This window comes from Sus scrofa, chromosome 16 (assembly GCF_054392235.1).
Source record: "Sus scrofa isolate SSC_HxYL_T2T_F1_AM1 chromosome 16, Sscrofa_HxYL_maternal_Yorkshire_Landrace_v2.0, whole genome shotgun sequence".
Classification (NCBI taxonomy): domain Eukaryota; kingdom Metazoa; phylum Chordata; class Mammalia; order Artiodactyla; family Suidae; genus Sus; species Sus scrofa.
This window is the reverse complement of record NC_139398.1, coordinates 69163874-69183260: the sequence shown is the minus strand read 5'-3', so window position 1 is coordinate 69183260 and position 19387 is coordinate 69163874. Positions and strand designations below refer to the sequence as shown.

The 19387-nt window shown below is 37.5% G+C and overlaps 1 long non-coding RNA gene across 1 annotated transcript in view; it reads right to left on the bottom strand.

The window, feature by feature from the left end:
• Positions 1–4375: 4375 nt before the first annotated feature.
• The window catches only part of LOC110257233 (uncharacterized), an 83176-nt gene continuing 68164 nt past the window's right edge, over positions 4376–19387 (bottom strand). Inside the window, exon 2 of the long non-coding RNA XR_014830905.1 lies at positions 4376–4651. This is a non-coding gene — a long non-coding RNA (uncharacterized LOC110257233). The remainder of the gene's footprint in view (positions 4652–19387) is intronic.

Below are 19387 nucleotides of genomic sequence, written 5' to 3'. Positions count from 1 at the left end.
ATAGAGCTAGTTTAACTAGGATTTCTTAAAAAAAAAAAAAAGTGGAAAGAGTTAAAACTTTATTGGGCAGGAGAGAGTAAGACTGAAAATTTGGGTAGAGGGATAGTCTACTATGTTTCATTTTAGAATGTTATTTCATTCAACGTATAATAATTGAATGCCTTTCAGGGAAACACAGTAATTGGCACTAAGAAATATACAAAATAATTATCATTTCCTGTAGCATTTTCAGATTAAACATCTCTTGGATGCTTTTGTCTTACTTTGTAAAGATGGAGGAAATATAGCATTTTTCTCCAAGGAGGTTATATAATTTGAGGGCAGGGGGATTGAGGAAGTGGGATGCAGGAAGTAATAAATTAGCTCATGGGCCACACATTACAAAAAAAATCTCAGTAATAGAGATGATATAAAATAAAGCATGGTTACAGAATTTATTTTGACTGATAATTCCCAAAGACTCAGTCAATCGTAATGAGTCCGTCCAAATTATGAGTTAAAGCTGCAGAAAGTAGTAGGATGTAAACGGCTTCTCTTTAAAATAATACAAAAAGTGTCCTAAGTAATTTTACTTTCACTTGTAAAGGGCCTTCATATTTACGCCTTCTAAGAGGAAAGAATGCTTCCTCCTCAAAGGTGAATTCAGCTGTTACTCAGCAGTCGTGGTGATGGGATCCCTAATATGAGCCATCCCCTACTTCTGTCACAGATGCTGTAAAGGCCAGGAGAAGGAGTGGGGGGTGTCTATGATTTTCAGCCCAATTCAGGATCTGTGGTTCATTCCAGCGTCTAAAGAGGATGAGGACTAAAACCAGGAACCCTGGGTTTTCTGAAAGATGACTGCAAATTCAAAATCAGAGTAAATTGGTTTTTTAGGCTTATCAAGCTTTCCTCTAAATTCGTAGATAATCAACCACAAATGCTGTTTAAAGAACCTCAGAAATAGAAGAAAACATTATCTGTTGTATGTAGTTATGCGTTTTTCTGTGAAATTACCCCAAAGCTTTACACCTTGAAACTATAGGTGTATAACACCTTAAGATTTTGTGGGCCAAGAATCCAGGCACACTTTGTCCTCTGGTTAGAGTCTTTCGCTAGGCTATAATCAAGATTATTGTCGAAGAGCAGAGGAGGGCTTCAGTCACCCCTAGCCTTGACTTTGGAAGGATTCACATCCAAGCTCAGTCACCACGTGGAGCTCTACATAGGGCTATTCACATTTTAGAAGTTTCTTCCCAAGAGAGAAGATCAGGATCAGGATAGGGGAGTAGGTGGGACAGAGAGAGAGGGGAAGGTCACAGTCTTTGTACCATAATCTCAGAGGTTTCATCCTGTATCTTTCAATTTATTCTATTTCAACTTATTCTGTAATTAGAAGTGAATCACTAGGTCAGCCCATGCTGGAAGAGAGGGAATTAAGGAGAGAGAATTATGAAGGGCATGATTATCAAGAGGGTGGTTCGTTGAGAGCCAAATCAGAGGCAGCCTTCCTTGTATACAAATAATCTAATCCAGTCTCTCATTTTACAGCTAAGAACACTGAGGCACAAAGTGGGTAATTTTTTGTTCAGTGTTACTTAGCCTGTGGCTATTGTTGCGAGAGCCTAGATATCCTGACCCAGTCCCAAACTCTCTGATGAGAGAAAGGCAAGGATGGACAGGGGTGGAACCGTGGAAGCTATCTTCTGCCACAATGGTTTTCAGACTATCGTTCATAGACTAAACTACCATTCATAAACATAAGATGGACTCAACATGCTCATTTGGTGCTTCTAGCTGGATAAACCACATATCAGTTAGTTTTGTATATTCATTTTTCTTTGAATGAAACGGCTCTCATGGTCAAAATAACTTGACAATAATTTTTCTTATGAATTTTATTTGATAAAGTTTTTCAGGTTTAATCCTGGAGCTGATCATATCTGTGCATTTTTTTTCTGACGCTTACATCATTTTATCTAGAAGTTATTTTTATTACTTATAAGTCGATAACGGTTTTTAATAATTAGATTTTTTTGTAAGACTCAGTATGTTTGACAATGTTTTAATCCTTTAACCAATAACTTAATTAAGCCAATTTAAAATATACCTTCTTTGAATTGTTCTTTCACATCACATTATAATGAATAGGATGGTAAAAACTTCTTGGGACCAGTGCTCTGATATCTTTGAATAAAGTTTTGTCCTCCAGTAAAAAAGATAGGTAAACACCTGTCTGAGGACCTACTGCATGTAACTAGATCTTTCATATATTTCTGTCAAAATCAGTTTATATTGCTTCATGTATGTATGTAGAGTAAAACAGCTGCAAAGCTCCATAAGAAGCATACAAAAGAAAACCCTTCATGTGAAGCTTATTCTTTTGGCAAATTTCTGAAACTTTTGCTTGAGGGCTTGTATTTTTAATGTATCACCTCAGCAATCTCTTTTGTAGCTGCTCTTTTCACTTAAAATTTTATAAACCCTGTTTAATTTCTCTAAAAACACATTTTAGATTACTTCAATCCCTTATTATCATTTAGGATATTTCCAGCTTAAAATTATTATAAATATCACTGTGAAGACTATGTCCGTTTCTTTATTTACTCTGCTCTGAATGTATCTCCTCCCGGTAATTCACTAGGAGTCAAATTTCTGAGTGAAAAGGTACTTAAAATTTTTTGTTCAAAATCACCAAATTGCCCTTGAGAAATTTTACATTCCCAGAAGAGTAGATTAGGAGAATAGAGCCATCTAAATACAGGTTTCTACAACAACCTTTGTTTGTGAAAGCCCTGGAATCCAGAGGAATGGCTCACCTCTTTTTTACCAGATGTCCTGGCCCCTATGGTATATAGATTTAAGCATCTCTTGCACATCCTTCTGCCTGCCCAACACCTCAGTTACTCCTTGAGCAGATGGTAGTTTTATATGTCATTATCGGACTTTCTATATCAGATCAAACATTGTTTTTATAAAAGATTGTGGCATTCATATATATACATAGGAAAATATATTCTTTTCTATATCACTCCAAACATTGTTTTTATAAAAGATTGTGGCATTCTTAATTATATATATATGAAAAGCATACACACACACACACACACACACACACACACACACACACACACACACACTTTTCTAAGAGGAAGGAAACTTGTATAGTAGGAAAACATGATTTTAGGTTTGTGTCTCAATGCCCAAGAGGTCCAAGTACATACTCCTCCTGGCCAAGTGCATTCTTGCATTCCTAATCACCTGTGTGTTATACCAAGAAAATGTGTGGCTCAATTTTGCTTACTGTCTCTCCCATCCATTCTGACACTACATCACTTTAGGAAATATTAATATATATATATCACAAATATTTAGAGGGGAGCAAGGGAATGCATTGATTTTCTGAAAGCAATTTGTTAATTAACATCAAAGGAATGAAATCTGACTTGCTTAGCCTAGTGAGTGGCATTTTTCCATAGTCCTGGTTGCTATGGTGATGAAGGAAACTCGTTTGTTCTGGGTCACTCCTAAATTTGTGCATGAAAGCATAAGAGATTATTCCTGTCTAATCAAGTTATATGGAAAAGTTGAAGGGGAGGTGCTGTGTTTTACAGCCATCAATCCTCAACAGAATAAAACACAATAGCTGAGAAAAGGGGATTGTATCTTCCTTTTAAAAACAGGGCAGAGAATTTCTAACTGACCCCAAAGCCTCTTCTAGCAGAATATCTTTTTTTTTCCTCCTGCACTAATTTGAGGAATGTGGAATCACGTTTCTTAAAGGGAATTAGAGCACATATTGAAAAACTCTACAACCCGACTTTGCATAATGAATAAGGAGTAGGGTGTGCATTCATTAAACAATTTTACTTTTGAACTTAAATTCTACAGTGTGTCAAATGTCTCACTAGCTTTGCTTTGCCAGGAAGCCAAGTTCTGTTACAATTAACATAATTGGGAAAGCTGGAATCCAGAGGAATGGCTCACCTCTTTTTTACCAGATGTCCTGGCCCCTATGGTATATAGATTTAAGCATCTCTTGCACATCCTTCTGCCTGCCCAACACCTCAGTTACTCCTTGAGCAGATGGTAGTTTTATATGTCGTTATTGGACTTTCTATATCAGATCAAACATTGTTTTTATAAAAGATTGTGGCATTCTTATATTTTGATTTTTATTTATACAAAGCTTACTCCTCCCCCCTCCTTGGAGACACTTCAAGGAATTCAAAGCTTTATCCTGCCATTTATTAGCTGTGTGGATTGGAAAACTCCCTTGACATTTTTGTACTTCAGCCACCTTCTCTACAGAGTGAGTAGAATTATCTACACAGGCTTGTTTAAGGCTTTCCCCTATACTAGTCATGTATCACAGCATAACAAAATATACCCAACATTTAGCAGCCTAAGACAATAAGCGTTTATTATATGACATGGTTTCTGGGGGTCAGGAATCTAGAGCAGCTTAGCTGGGTGAGTCTGGCTCAGAATCTCTCGAGATTGCAGTCAGGCATCAGCCCCAGCTGGAGACTCGACTGAAGCTGGAAAACTGCTTCCAAGCTCACTCAGGTGGTTGTTGAAGGTTTCCATTCTGGGTGGCTGTCAGCTTGAGGCCACCAATCCTAGGACTGTTGTCTTGCCATAGCAGCTGGCTTCCCCAGAAATGAGTGATCTGAGAAGATAAGTGTGAGAGCACAAGAGTAAGAAAAAGCGCCCAACACAGAAGCCACCAACTTTTTTATAACTTAATCTCAGAAGTGACAACTCATCATTCTTGCTGTATGCTGTTTATTAGAAACAAACTACTGATACCCAAGGAGCCCAATATGCCTACACTCAAGGAAAAGAGACTTAAGTTCCACTTCTTAAAGAGATGAGTATCAAAAGATTTGTGGATATATTTGTAAAACTACTAAGTCTTCTCTAGCACACAACTTACATTCATCTCACATAGCAAATATATACCTTCCCTCTCAAGGCCACCAAAAGTCTCATCCTATTGCAGCCTCAGCTCAAAACCCAGACTCTCACCACCTAAACTGATTCCAGGTATAGGTAAAATTCTTAGTGTATATCTATATACTCTGGACTTAAGTTCCTTGAGTACAGCTTTCTTTTACCTGTGAAACTAAAGGCACGTGTTATCTGTGGCCAATATACACAACACACATACACACCTATAATATTGGGGCAGATTTAGGAATAAATACCCCGGGCTTTGATGATTCAAATGAGTAAAAAAGAGGCAAAAAATATCATCAGTCTATAACTATTATGAAATCCTGCTGGGCAACTGTTGGATATTTATTGATAGGGCTCAAAGTTTGGAAATAACTTTCCACGGGTCTCACTTCCACAGTTTGGGCCCTTGGTTCTCCCTAGTCCTTCCTTTTTCATGACAAGCAGCATGTGTTTGCTACTGAGTAGTTTTCTCAGTCTGCTTTTTGACAGTAGAGTTTTGGAGATTTGAAGGCTCTTTTCATTTCACATTGTTTCTGTCCTTTCAGTTCAAGCTAGCTGTGTTTTTGCATATATAGTTCTTCTACAAACTTTATTGTTGTGGATCTCATAGAGGATCTCTCTATTAAACAAAATTCACATCTCCAAGTTCAAGATAAGCCCTTCTTTAGTACAGGATTCTACTGAGACTACTAAAAGACAATGCTTTTACATTTTCTAGCACCTCCATTGTTTGATTGGAGGATCCATAAGACTTTAAATTGATATCTGTAGTTGAATCTTTTGTCTAATCCAAAGAACTCTGAGGCATTGCTATAACTTTATCTGAGGTCTTATGAAATAACTTTACAGTCACACCCTTGGCCTTATTTTTAGACTAGGTTTCCTGGCAATGCACTCTATATGCTCTTTGTGAGAAACCATTGCTTAGTTTTAGAATTGTTTGCTCTCTGGAATGTCTAAGATTTCTCTAAACCATCAAGTCCTAGTTCTTTCATGTCTAATGGACTTTATTTTTTCACCTCTCTCATTTTACTGTAAGGAGCAAGAAGAAAGCAGGCAGTACTTGGAATAACTTTCATAGAAATTGTGAGGTTGCAATCAGCTATCACTTATAATTGTGATCTTGTTAGTGTTTGAGTGGGGCTGGTAAATCCACTTGTAAGTTCACTTATAGAATAGTTGACAGTCTTTAATACCTCACTGGCTCTTGGTTAGAGAATGCTGTTCTTCATTATGTGGGTTTCCCTATGCCAATTGGCTTCTCCTGGATCAAGCAATTCAAGAAAGTAAGACCTACAATGTGAGAGTAAGATAAAGCAGGTAAATTGAAGCTGCAGCCTTTTTATAACCTATTCTTGGAATGACTTCTCATCAGTTCTGCCATATTTGATTCATTAGAAATAAGTTATGAATCCATCCTGCACAGAAGAAGAGGGAAATTAAATACCACCCCTTATAAAGAGGAATGCCAAAGAATTTGAGGACATATTTGAAAAAACTCTGTACTTTACTTTTATGGAATGACTTGCATCCTCCCAAAATCATATGTTGGCACTCTGTCCTCTGATATGACTCTATTTGGAGATAGGATCCTCAAGGAAGTAATTAAGGTTAAATGCAGTCTTTAGGGTGGGATTTCCCTGTAAGAAAAGTTATAGAACTGATTTCCTTGTAAGAAAAGGAAGATCTTGCCCTCTCTCTTCATAACATGTGTACACATAAAACAAATCCAGAAGCCAAGGAGAGTGGCCTTCTCAGAAACTATTCCTGCTGGTACCTTGATGTTGGACTTCTAGACTTTAGAATTATGAGAAAATGAATGTCAGCTACTTAAGCCATTCAGTCTGTAGTATTTTGTTATGGTAGCCTGAACAGACTAATACATTCACAAAGTTCTTCTAAAGAATCAAATTTCCTCAAGTCAGAAAATCCAACCTCAAATTCACCTGCATATGAAAAATCTCTTTGTAATTTTTTATTTTTAAAGTTTATGAAAACACTATATATTACATAAGATCAGATAAACTTGATGTTCTATAACAATATGCCATGTTTATACTATGAGTAATGAGTAAAAGATTCCTTATATATAGTAATGCACAATAAATAGTGAATTTTAAAATTAAAAAATAGGCATTTGTCTGTATAAATTATTCTAATCTGCATTAAATACCCCATGAGAAATAATATTTTCTTCCTTCCTTCTGGGCTTTTTTAAGAGCTATGGAAAATGTGGGATATGGAAGTTCTCAGGCTTGAGGTGAAATAAGAGCTACAGTTGTTGGCCTACATCATAGCCACAGCAATGCCAGATCCGAGCCATATCTGTGACTGACACCACAGCTTATGGTAACGCCAGATCCTTCATCCACTGAGCAGGGCCAAGGATGGAATCCACATCCTCATGGATACTAGTAGGGTTTGTTTCCCCTGAATCACAATGGGAACTCCCCACTATACTGTTTTCCATAGCAGCTGTACCGATTTATATTCCCACCAACAGTATAGGAGCGTTCCTTTTTCTTTACACCCTCTCTAGAAATTATTATTTGTAGACTTTTGATGATGGCCATTCTGACTAGTATGAGGTGATACCTCATTCAAGTTTGGATTTGAATCTCATAATTAGTGATGTTAAGCATCTTTTTATATGCCTTTTGTACATCATGACTTCTTTGGAGAAGAGATTCATGTAGTTTTAATTGCAAAGCACCAAGCCTTGCATAGCAGCATACTTTGGGAAATAGAAAAGAAGATACACATTTATTCATTGAATAGTTGTTTGGACACTTGCATTCTATAAGACATTGTATTCATTATTTGGGAGGTCTAAAAGAAGACTTACAAGGACTCTAAATTACTCATAGTAGCTTGTAAAGAAAATTAGGATGAACACAAAGAATAATATTGGTTGTATTAGTTACTACTCCCACAGTAATGCAGTATAACAAACCACTCTAAAACTCAGTGACCTGTGACAATGATATCTTCTTGCTTGCTTGTGGCTGGGTTGCCTAGGCAGGTGCTGTCTGACCTGGCTTGCTCTTTGTTTGCTTGATACAAAGAGATAGATTTTATCAATACTTGTTCCACGTGTCCCTCATCCTCCCTGCTTCAGTATGCTAACCAAAGAATGTTTTTCTCATGGTGATAGCAGATGCCTAAGAGTGGAAAGCAAAAACCTTCCATGCCTCTTAAAGACTAGGCTCTAGACACATGTCATTTATCCCAAATTCCATTGGCAAAAGAAGTCACACAGTCAAGCTCAACATAGGATGAGAAAATAGGCTCTGTCTTTAATGGAGAACTTACAGAGTCACAGAGCAAAACATATGGATACGGAGAAGGGTGATACATTAAGGACAATAATATAATTAGTCACAATAAGTAACAGAATATTGTAAATTCTTTAAAAGGCACCTGAGAAGGAAAAGAGCAAGCACTGTAAAAGCTGAGTAAGAACGCTCCTTAGAGCTCATTTTAAGCCCATCTCCTTCTTTAATTAAATGTGAATTGTTTAACTGTTTCATGCCTCAATTTCCTCATCATAAAATGGTTTTTGTAAATATTCAATCTGTTCACATCATGGCCGTAAATAACAGTGCCTGGCACATAGCAAGAACTCAATAAAAAAAGCAATACAAGACTAAAGTTGTGAGAGTTAATATTCTACTGAAGGAAGCAAGATATCCAGTTGTGAAACAACTAGAGAGTGATTACAGGCAACCTCTAAGTAACAATAAATAGCATATCAAATTTGATCCATGTGGAGAGGGTTTGCTAGGAAAGTCTTCTTTATCCACGGAAAAAGAGGCTTACCCACTGAATAACTTTAGTTCCCTGTCTTTTTCTTAACAATTAATTTCAGGAGAGCATGAATATATTTCCATTCATCTTAACTGTTTATAAGATATTCTGGCAGTGAAATGACATGGTTGTCATGGAAGCAATCAAGAATCAGGAATCAGAACTCAGGAGAGTATAGGCAGCTGACCATGGCTCATTTTTTTTTTTTTAAACAATACAAAAGATTTTATTTTCTTTCTTTGCAATAAGTCACTTGTGAAAAAACAAAATTTTCATTTTGTGACTCAAAATTAAGTTCAGTAAGCAAATATAGTCCTGTAAGTGTCTAAGTACAGACACATTTATGTATATGTACCTGATATCTAATATCTATATGCATCTGACCCATATCTGTATATTTTGGGTGTGGCTAATTATCATCCCCTCATTGCCTTGGCTAAGCTTATAATGTTCCTGTTATCCTGGATACTGAGGCTAAAACCAAGCTCAAGGATCCTTATATTCAACTTGGCCTTCCCCATGGGTGAAATCTCTCTATGCTTAAGGAGTTTCCAATTTACACTAGTCCCCTCTTATCTATAGCTTTGCCTTCCTTGGATTCAGCTACTCCCAGTCAGTCGTAGCCTGGAAATACATATGGAAAATTCTAGAAATAAATAATTCATCAGTTTTGAATTGCCAGCCATTTTAAGTAGCATGGTGAATCTCGTGCCATCCTGGTCCACTTTATGCAGGAGACAACTCAATCCTTTGTCCAGCATATCCACTCTGTATTACATTCTACCCTTCTCCCTCCCCATTAGTTACTTAGTAGCTGTTCAGGTTATCAGATGGATGTCCTGATTGAAGTGCTCATGTTCAAGTAACACTTATTTTACTCAGTAATGGCCTCAAAGTGCAAGAGTAGTGATGCTGGCAATTTGGATATTTTCTTGCTGGGCCTAATTTATAAATTAAACTTTATCATAGGGATGTATGTATAGAAAACACATAGTATGTACAAGGTTTGGGGCAATCCACAGTTTCAGGCATCCACTGGGAATCTTGGGATGTATCCCCTGCAGATAAGAGGGGACTGCTGTATTTGAGCAAACAAAAAAAGTTAAAAAATAATTGCTCAAGAAAACAGTTAAGAATACACAGGAGGCATAATCAGCCTTCCCTAGGTCCAGCATCTACCTTTCTATGCATTCCAGCTCCACACTCTTCATATCTATAACTTTAAGTATTTCAACAGACTATTTTCATAGTTGTCATCTTCATTTGTTTTACCCAAAATCTTCATTTCAATTTAAATTGGCAGTGATTGAGAATGTTCTAATTGTAGAAGGACTGTGTTAGGTGCCTTGGAAGGTACAATATCAAACAAACAAACCCCACCCTAGTTTCCCAGAGAGATCCTGGCACATAGAACAGTCAAATAAAAAAAAAAATTGTCTGTTTTGTACATTACCCAGAAGAACGAAATTTTGTGTGAACTTTCAGGGAAGAAGAATTCACAAAGTAAGTGACATCTGATCTGCTCTTAATTGATGAATGGGATTTCATTAAAGAAACACAAAGTGGAGGCAAAGTACTCTAGAAATAAAATTATGGAGATGTCCTGCAGACCTTTGAAACTCTGCATCTTAGCCTTAGGCAAAACATCAAGGCTGGAAATGTAGCTATGGAAGTTATAATAATAGTGAGGTTATATAAAGCCACATATACAGAGAGAGCCATAGAGGAGAGACTATGGATGGAAGAGAAAAAAAACACAAAGATCATCAAGAATGGGCAGGGGGGAAGAAAAACACAACAATGGAGACCAAGAAGTGATCACAGTGGGCAGACAGTAAAGAGAGTGCAGTGTCATCGAAAATGAGGAGGCAGCAAATTCAAAAGAAAAGAGTTCCCATCGTGGCACAGTGGAAACAAATTCCACTAGGAACCATGAGGTTGTGGGATTGGATCCCTGGCCTCGCTCAGTGGGTTGGGGATCCAACATTGCCATAAGCTGTGGTATAGGTTGCAGATGCAGCTTGGATCCTGCCTGCTGTGGCTGTGGCATAGGCCATCAGCTGTAGCTCCAATTGAACCCCTGGCCTGGGAACCTCCATATGCCACAGGTGTGGCCCTAAAAAAAAAAAAATTCAAAAGAAGAATCAATAGGAGAATAAATGAGGATCATGAAGAGGACGTTGGTGAAAATTAATTATCATACTAGAGGGAGAAATGTATTTTTTTGTTTTGTTTTTTGTTTTTATTTGTTGGTATTTCATGAGAAAATAAGGACAGCAAAGTGAACCAACAGTAAAATTTGAAGGAGAATGGTAGGGAAGTTGAAGAGGTAGGTCCATGTTAAAGGGTTTTCGTGTTATTGTTTTATTGAACAATCTGACTCAGGATGAGATCGGGTAAGTTCAGTACTACTTACTTACTGCTTTTCTGGCCTCCATAATTCCAAAGGAGAGTCTTATTTTGCTAATTGAATAGTCCCCACCAATTAATATTTAATCTTAAAGACATTTGATTTAAAATTGTCTCTACTCCCCCAGCTCAAGCTTGCTTTAGACCTAGAAGCTTGCAATGGAGAAGAATGCACAGATTTCCCTTATTTGCCTGTTTCCTGACTCCCTGTTTATCTTTATTCCTCCAGGGTCTAGTGTAGTGGAAAGTGGACAAAGGGGGATATTGCTCAGTCTGTGTGGCTGGAATGGTTATCATCTCTTGTCCTTATCCTCTCAAGATAAATGTACAATTTCAGGCTCCATGTCTCTTTGTTGAGTTTCTCGAAAGAGGATCTTTTGTTGAGTTTTTCAAAGATACTCCCACTGGCAAGCAGCATTCACATCTTTTCTGTAATCCAGGCAAGACTTCTTATCTAGCTGACTGCTTTCAATTCAACCTTATTCTCTAGCCTCCTGGTCGCCCACCTCTCTGTTGAGTTACTTCAGCCTTCCATGCAGTTCTTAAGACAACCCCAGGCTGACATTCTCTCTTGATAGCCCAGGAAATGTGCATCTTTTCCAGCTGTTGGTGGAGGAGCAGTTTTCTCCTGGTGCAGGTAACTCCAGGCACCAACATTTCCCTTCAGAGTTTTCCCAGTAAGAATCACATGCCAAACCTTAGGCCTATCTCTAGGATGTATGTTAAGATCTCCTTGGGGTCCCTTTGAAAAGTCTTTCTCTTGGTATAAAGTGAGGAGCCAGGACAGGATGTAATGGTATTTATCTGCTGTCTCCAGTGAATTCCCTCATGATCTCTTAAACGTCAATACTGTATACATTCAAAAAGTAGTGATGGGCCTATGCTAGCAGAATTGATCTCAAGCCATCTCTTTTGCAAGCCCTGTATAACTGGTTTAGGAACTCTCTTTAGAATGGGGGAGCACTTGGCAACGATTGTGTTATTCTCAGCCAAGAACCCATGCAGAAAATTCAAGACAACAGGAAGAGTTGATTTTAACATCCTGATACATTAGTAAAATGGGAGATTAGATCATTTATTGAGACTGAATGAGAGCATTTAGGGATTTTTGTGGTTAATAAAAGAGAAATAGGGACCTCAATAAAGGAGGTAGACAGTCAATTAGCAATGAGAAAAAGATTTGTTGAATAGCAGTTGGGAGGAGGTTGATAACATCATTGTGAACTACAAGCCATCAATACAGTTATGGGAATTTTGCTGTCAAAAACCAGTAATAGGGAAGCTGAAGAGAAGAAAGAATAGGGAATTTATTTTCCAATGATGATGACTGACAAAATGTTTTGGAGCATAGGATGGTACTAATTAATGGTTAAGACCTACAAGAGAAACCAGACTGGGTTAAAAGGGAACAAGAATTAAGACCTTAATGTTTCTCTAAGCATTTCCTGTGTGCCAAGGATTTGCTAATACCTTTACATACACATACTCATGTAATATTATCCTCGTTTTCCAAGAAAAGAAAAAAGAAGGTCTTAGGATAAGTTAAAGAACTTTTTTCTTAAAGTCCTACAGCTGTAAGCAGTTTGAACTCAGTGAGTGATTATGTAGATCCAAATGAAGAGTGTGGTTAGCATGAAGTGGAATGATGACAGCCTGTGAATCAAGAACAAAAATTCCAAGTTACTCTCATAGAGTACAGTGAAGTACAGGTGTAGCTGTGCTAATGCGTTGCCCACAGGGAGTGGAGCTGAAGTTCATTGGCGTGGAAATAAATTGATGAATTGATACAGTAGGGTAATGTTACCTTCATCCTTATGAATCATGTATACGCCCAACTGAAGGTGGAGGATGAGATGCATAATGGGGAGTCTAGGATTTAGGGAATAAAGATGTTGAAGTAAGGGAAGCACCATGGAAGTAGGCAAAATCTGATGGCCAAATGGAAAAAAAGTTAAATAACATGGACTTCCTAAAAAGTTGGAATTATTGAATGACAGGGATGGCAAATAATTAGGAAGTGGCAGTGGGAAGTAAATAGATTTCCAAAACTAACTCTTGATTCCAAGATGTGAGAAAAGGAGTTAGCTCCAGAGGCAATTGAGCAAGATGTGTGGTTTTCAAGGCAAGCAAGATCATTTTCCATACTTTCCACCCATTCTAATTAACTCCTTCCTCCAACCATTCTCCATCACATTAGCCTCTTCTTTTTTCCTCACAGTGTTTGTTATCACGTAAAGCTACTCTTATTTAATACTTTATCTATCACTAACACATGAGCAACATGAGGGTGGGGACTTTGTTTTGTTGACCACTGTAGCCTCATTATGTCAGAGTTTGGCCTATGGTAGGTGCTCAGTAAACACATGTGGATACATGCATGAGTTAGAGTGAAAGTCTAAGAAGAGTCTGGACAATATGTTCATGCCTTTTAACAATATAATAGGAGTATCAAAGAGGAGGAGGGCAGGTGGTCCACATAGGCGAAGAAGAATGGGCCTGGTGCAGATGGAGAAAGTGTTTTATACAATACACCGAAGTAGAGAAGTTTAACTTTGATTGGCAAATGGAAATCCCCTGAATGATGGCGGTTGAGAGCCAAGGAGCAGTAGGTTATAGGACCAAGTTCATTATGGAAAGATAATTGGATTATAGAACCCCATCTTCTGAAGACCTACTTGGGACTTGGGTGAGCTGTGGCTCCTTCACCACCTGTGATTTTAGCTGACTTTATCGTTTGTAACTGCTGAAAAAATATGATCCCGTTCCTCTCATACTTGTCATATTTTTCTTGAAATCATAAACTAATTCTCTTATTAATAGTAAACCACAGACTCTTTTTCAGATAAAATGTAGTGGAACATTGATGTTGTGTAAATATTCTTGTTTCTTCAGAAAATCTCATTGGAGAAGAATATAGGACAGGAGCTCCCACAAAATAATTTTGTTCACTTTCAGATTTCAGATGGTAGAGGAATAGAAAATGGACTATTTAAGGTATGAGTATTTCACAGCGTTAAAGTTTAAAGCAGGGAAGTTGGCAAAGGGAGGCAAGCGGAAGGGCTGAGAAAGCTGGAGTTTTTCCATTTACACTGGAAACAAACTTGAACTTGGACTAAATAAACAGTGCAATTATCACACTCTGACACATTTGAATAGGGTTCTACACTGGCATTAGCCAGAAACAGCCTCCAGAATGTCTGCCTGGAATGTCTACTTGGCCTTTTGTTTTAAGGGATGGAGGTAGTCGAATGAACCCTCATGAACTGCTTACCATATAAAACTTTCCTAAAGCATCTGCTCCTGTGGTAATCAAATATATATGCTGAGTGTATACACATACACATATGTATCAAGTAAAAGAGACAAAGTCCTGGAGTTTTCACTTGATGATTTAGACCTGAACTGAGTCAAGAAAAGAAAACCACCAAAATGCTTAAAAAATATTGATTCTTTAAATTCTGTCCAAATAGTTTGGAATGGTTGTTTATCCTGACACATTAGGGCTCATTAGATAAAACACAGGAGTTGTAAGAGAGGATTAGTAGGGGTTCTATTTGTTTATTTGTTTATATTTTCTTACTGGGATTTATAAATTCAGCCACGGATAGAGGAGGGATACAGCAGTGAATGATCTTAAAAGAAAGTAATTAAAATATTGGAAAACGAGGGATTTGGTAAATGATCCAGATTAAAACATTTGAGCAAACATGGGAGAAACTCAGAGAACACACATAAAATGTAAAAATATGGTAAGGCAACAAGTCTTATTATGTCTATCATCTCCTTTCAAGAACCTGGAAAAAAAGGACTTAAGAAACTCGGAACGCCAAGGTGCCACCGCTGGGTGTCTATGACATCAGAGGCTGTGTGTGTAATGGTTAAAGATGCTGTACTCTCACAAGCACAAGGTGATGGCCAGATAACCTCTTACAACATTGTGGGCAAATTACTTTGCCATTCTGAACCCTGTTTTCTCATCTGTGAAATAAGGAGAATAATAGAAGCTACCTCATAGGGTTGTTGTGAGGATCAAATAAAAGCATGCATCAAACAATATCTGACTTTCCATAAATATTATTATTTCTACCTTCATCATCGTTATCATCATATCTGGTGCTTCTTACAATGTCTGACACATGGCAGGCACTCAGTAAGTTTGTGATGACTGACTAATAGAATGATGCTAGCCAAAACGAACTCTTCTACCTCCTGCTGTTACATTTAAAATGGACCATGAAGAGCTAAAGTTGGGCTACAAAATCAGTATCTACATGGTTCAGTTAAGGCATGTAAGTGAGTAAAGCATGCTTGGTAAGGAAAAAGAAATAAATATTTTAGACCAATATTTTATGTTCTTACTTTAGATGGATATCTGGGTACTGAAAAATATTTCTGTACTCTTGGTAAAATAATAGCTTAAACATGGATAAATGGCAACCACCTGCTTTTCTTTGTTAAAGATGCATTAGGGAGTGCTGGGGACTGTGGCAACTTGGAGACCTCATGACCTTATAAGGCAGTTACTGTATATAGTTTTACCTGGTGAGAATGCAAGCATAGTGTTACTAACTTTTTGATTTTTTTAGAAGAATCTGGAAACATAAAATAATTATTTAACATGTGTCAATAGTTTTTGAAGTTAATGCTGGTCTTTTAAACACTGGACAGGCTAAACATACTCTGACTGCACACTGATGATCCAGTGTGAGGTCCCCGAGGTGGGAGAGTAATCTATTAAAATGCAAATCCACTTAGGATGCATAGCTCTTAACAACACTGTTATCTGCAAGTGTCACTAGGGAGAGATCTGGGGGTGAGAACATCTGGGGGAAGTATGGTAAAAGAGAGGTGAGAGAAAGCTGGAGAAACCCTGCTTACTCCACCATTCTGTCTAAAGCTGGTCACAATACAGAGAACTGGAGGAAAATGAGAGGCTATTTTTGAGTAATCGTGAAGGGAGAGTTAAAAGGACTATTTAAGAGTTCTTGGGAAAGATGAATAAATTAAAAATTAAAAATACTATTTTTCAGTCAACATAAGAAGTGTGCTGCAGTTAGTTTTAAAACCACCCACTTAGAAATATAGTTTTGTTTTCTGTTTACCGCCATCGATATCATTGTTCCTTAGAGAACCAAATATCTCAGTATTTTTTAATCTCTGAGACACTTGGGCAAATTGAGAATTCTCTTCTCGTACCCCTGGTGAGCACATTTTTTTTCTGCCTAAACTTGCTGCTCATGTCATTGATAATGGCCTTGCCATATATTTGCAGAATGTCTGCCTTAGATTTTGATCATGAACTATGTTTTTGAAATACAAACAATGTCCCCATCACTGCGGAAGCTGGTCATATCCCTGCGTCCAGGTACCAGTTTCCTGCCATTGTCCACATCGTTGATTTAAGACCTATTGCATTTAATTCCCTATTCAAGGAAAGTCAGGCAATGAAACAGAAATAGAGGATAGAATTGTGACCTTTTATGAGTTTCAAATCTAATAGGGATGACAAAACATTGAACAACAGCAATGTGAGATTATAGTATGCGTATAGTATACTATAGTGTAGGGTTTATGTATAGTATCCCATATGTAATATATAGTATAGCATTGCAATAGAATATATAGTACTCTCTTGCAGTGGGAAAACAAAAACAGAAACAGAAGTTCCATCTTGTTCCTTTACTAGCCAGATGGTTGACTTTAGGCTTATCTGCAAAAATGGAAAAAAGATACCTACTTCTCAAGAGGCTGAGGATGAAAAGAAATATAGTGTTTCAGTACTTACTATGCAGTGCCTCACTTATAGTGAGTGCTCAAAAAGACAGATATATAAAGTGTTGCTTTTGTTCAGACAGCTTATAATCTAGATACAGACAAAATATATTTCATGTAAAAATGTAAATAGCAATCCCCATTGCTGTCTAACTCTGGAATATAATAATATCTCAAGTCGACAATTGGTGATTCATAAGTGATAATGAGACAGTGTTCAGATTTGCTATATGGAATATTAAGACCTATTAAATTATATATACATAAAAATTGTTGATGGAGCCATAGCATACATGTAATAAAGCACACAGACCTTAGGTGCACAGCTCAGTGGACTTTTTTTTCCTAGGTATACATCCAAGTAACCATCCCCCATGAAGACGTAGAATATTTATACTATCCTAGACTTTTCTTTTTCTACCCTTTTCCTTTCTATATATTCCCTGCCCTCCACTTTTGATTAACCACTTGCTACTACTATGACCAACCCTTTAATCTGAACATGAGTTTTCAGTTGCTGAAACAGCTCTAACTCTGTGCACTGGATTGCATACTCAGGGACCCTGGATGGGTCTCTGATACCTTAGCTACAACCCATGTTGGAGACACTATTTAGAAACAGTTCCAAGTATAGGATGCTTTTATTTGTGTTGAATACATGTATTTATTAAAAAATCAGATTTGAGCATTCCTGTCCTGGTGCTGCGGAGATGAATCCGACTAGGAACCATGAGCTTGCTTGTTCGATCCCTGGCCTTGCTCAGTGGGTTAAGGATCCGGCGTTGCCATGAGCTATGGTGTGGTCACAGACGTGGCTCGGATCTGATGTTGCTGTGGCTGTGGTGGAGGCTGGTAGCTGTAGCTCCGATTGGACCCCTAGCCTGGGAAACTCCATATGCCGTAAATGCGGCCCTGAAAGGCAAAAAAAAAAAAAAAAGAAAAAGAAAGAAAGAAAGAAAGAAAATCAGATTTGCTCCCAGGTAGCTATATACTACATTACTGAGATTCTGTCCTTTAGTTCCACCCTCCAAACATTTCTAGATTTTTGGAGAAGAACATCTGTGACCAAGAGGGGTTCTGACTGATGTTAATTATTTTTACCAGGGTAGAAATAATAGGCCTGCTGTGAATTTGACTCCAGTTTTCTTTTAACATATATGGAATATCAAGGGGAAATTTTTTTCCCTAATCTATGGAGGAAAAAAATCAAATAGACTGCCTAATAAAGAAACATGAAATAACTTATTTGAAGATATTATTCTTCTTTATAGCTTAACTTTCAGTGTTAATGGAGAGTTGGGATTTGGATCACCATATTCGTTTACTAGGATTTCCATGATAAAATACCACAGTCTGGGTGGCTTAAACAACAGAAGTTTATTTTCTCAGTTCTATCAAGGTTATGGACTGGTTTGATTTCTTCTGGGGCCTCTTTCCTTGACTTTCAGATGACTGAACTCTAAGCTTCTCCTTACATGGTCTTTTCTCTGTGTTTGCATAGCTCTGGTGTTTCTTTGTGTGTTCAAATTTCTTCTTCTATAAGAACATCAATCAGACTGGAGTAGAGCCCATCCTAACAGCCTTATTTTAACATACCGTAATTTAAAGTCTCTGTCACTACGTATAGTCACATTTTGAGGTACTGGGGGTTAAATCTTCAGTATATGAATTTTGAGGAGGACACAGTTTATTCCATAACAATCACTGATGTGTGTTTTATAAAGTTGATAAGGAAAAGTGCCAAATTAGCGAACAGAGGATAAGTTTAACAATCTGCAAATAGGTAATTGTTATGGAAGCCAAGGGTTCAAGAAATGGAGTTGACGTGGAAACTGCACAAAGCAACATTACCCACATGTACAAATGAATAAAAGGTAGACTAAAAAGATAAGCACTGAAGAGATCCAGTTTAGGGACACACTTTGAACCAAAAGGGATCAAGAAGAAACCTTTTCTGATTGGGAAGAATGGGAGCTGATTTCAAACACTATGAAGATCATGCATTTTTCAGGAAGATGGAAGATACCATCTCATAGAAGAAAATTAAGTACAGAGACCAAGAGGATGTCAGTCAGATAAAAATGGGTGAGATATAAAAAAGATAATAGTTTATATTTACTTGATTCTTTTCAAAACTGCCTTTATGGAACTCAGTTTGATATATGAAATCCTGTCATTGGTATTAGAAAGATTTATTAAGGTACCTGTTGAAACCAAATTCTCATGGGGTTAATGCTCTTGTTTCCTGAATGGAAAAAAGAAATCATCTTACTATGCCTTCTAATACTGGTCAAAATCTGCCACTCTGTTCTCACCTGTGTTTCTAAATCCTAGGACTCAACATTTCTCATGGAAGACCTTTCATTCTCTGCGGGTGTATCATACCAATAATCCAGCACAGTGTTACTGAGTTCAAGCTGCTACTGCTCCCAACAGGACAGGCCAATACATTGAGAGA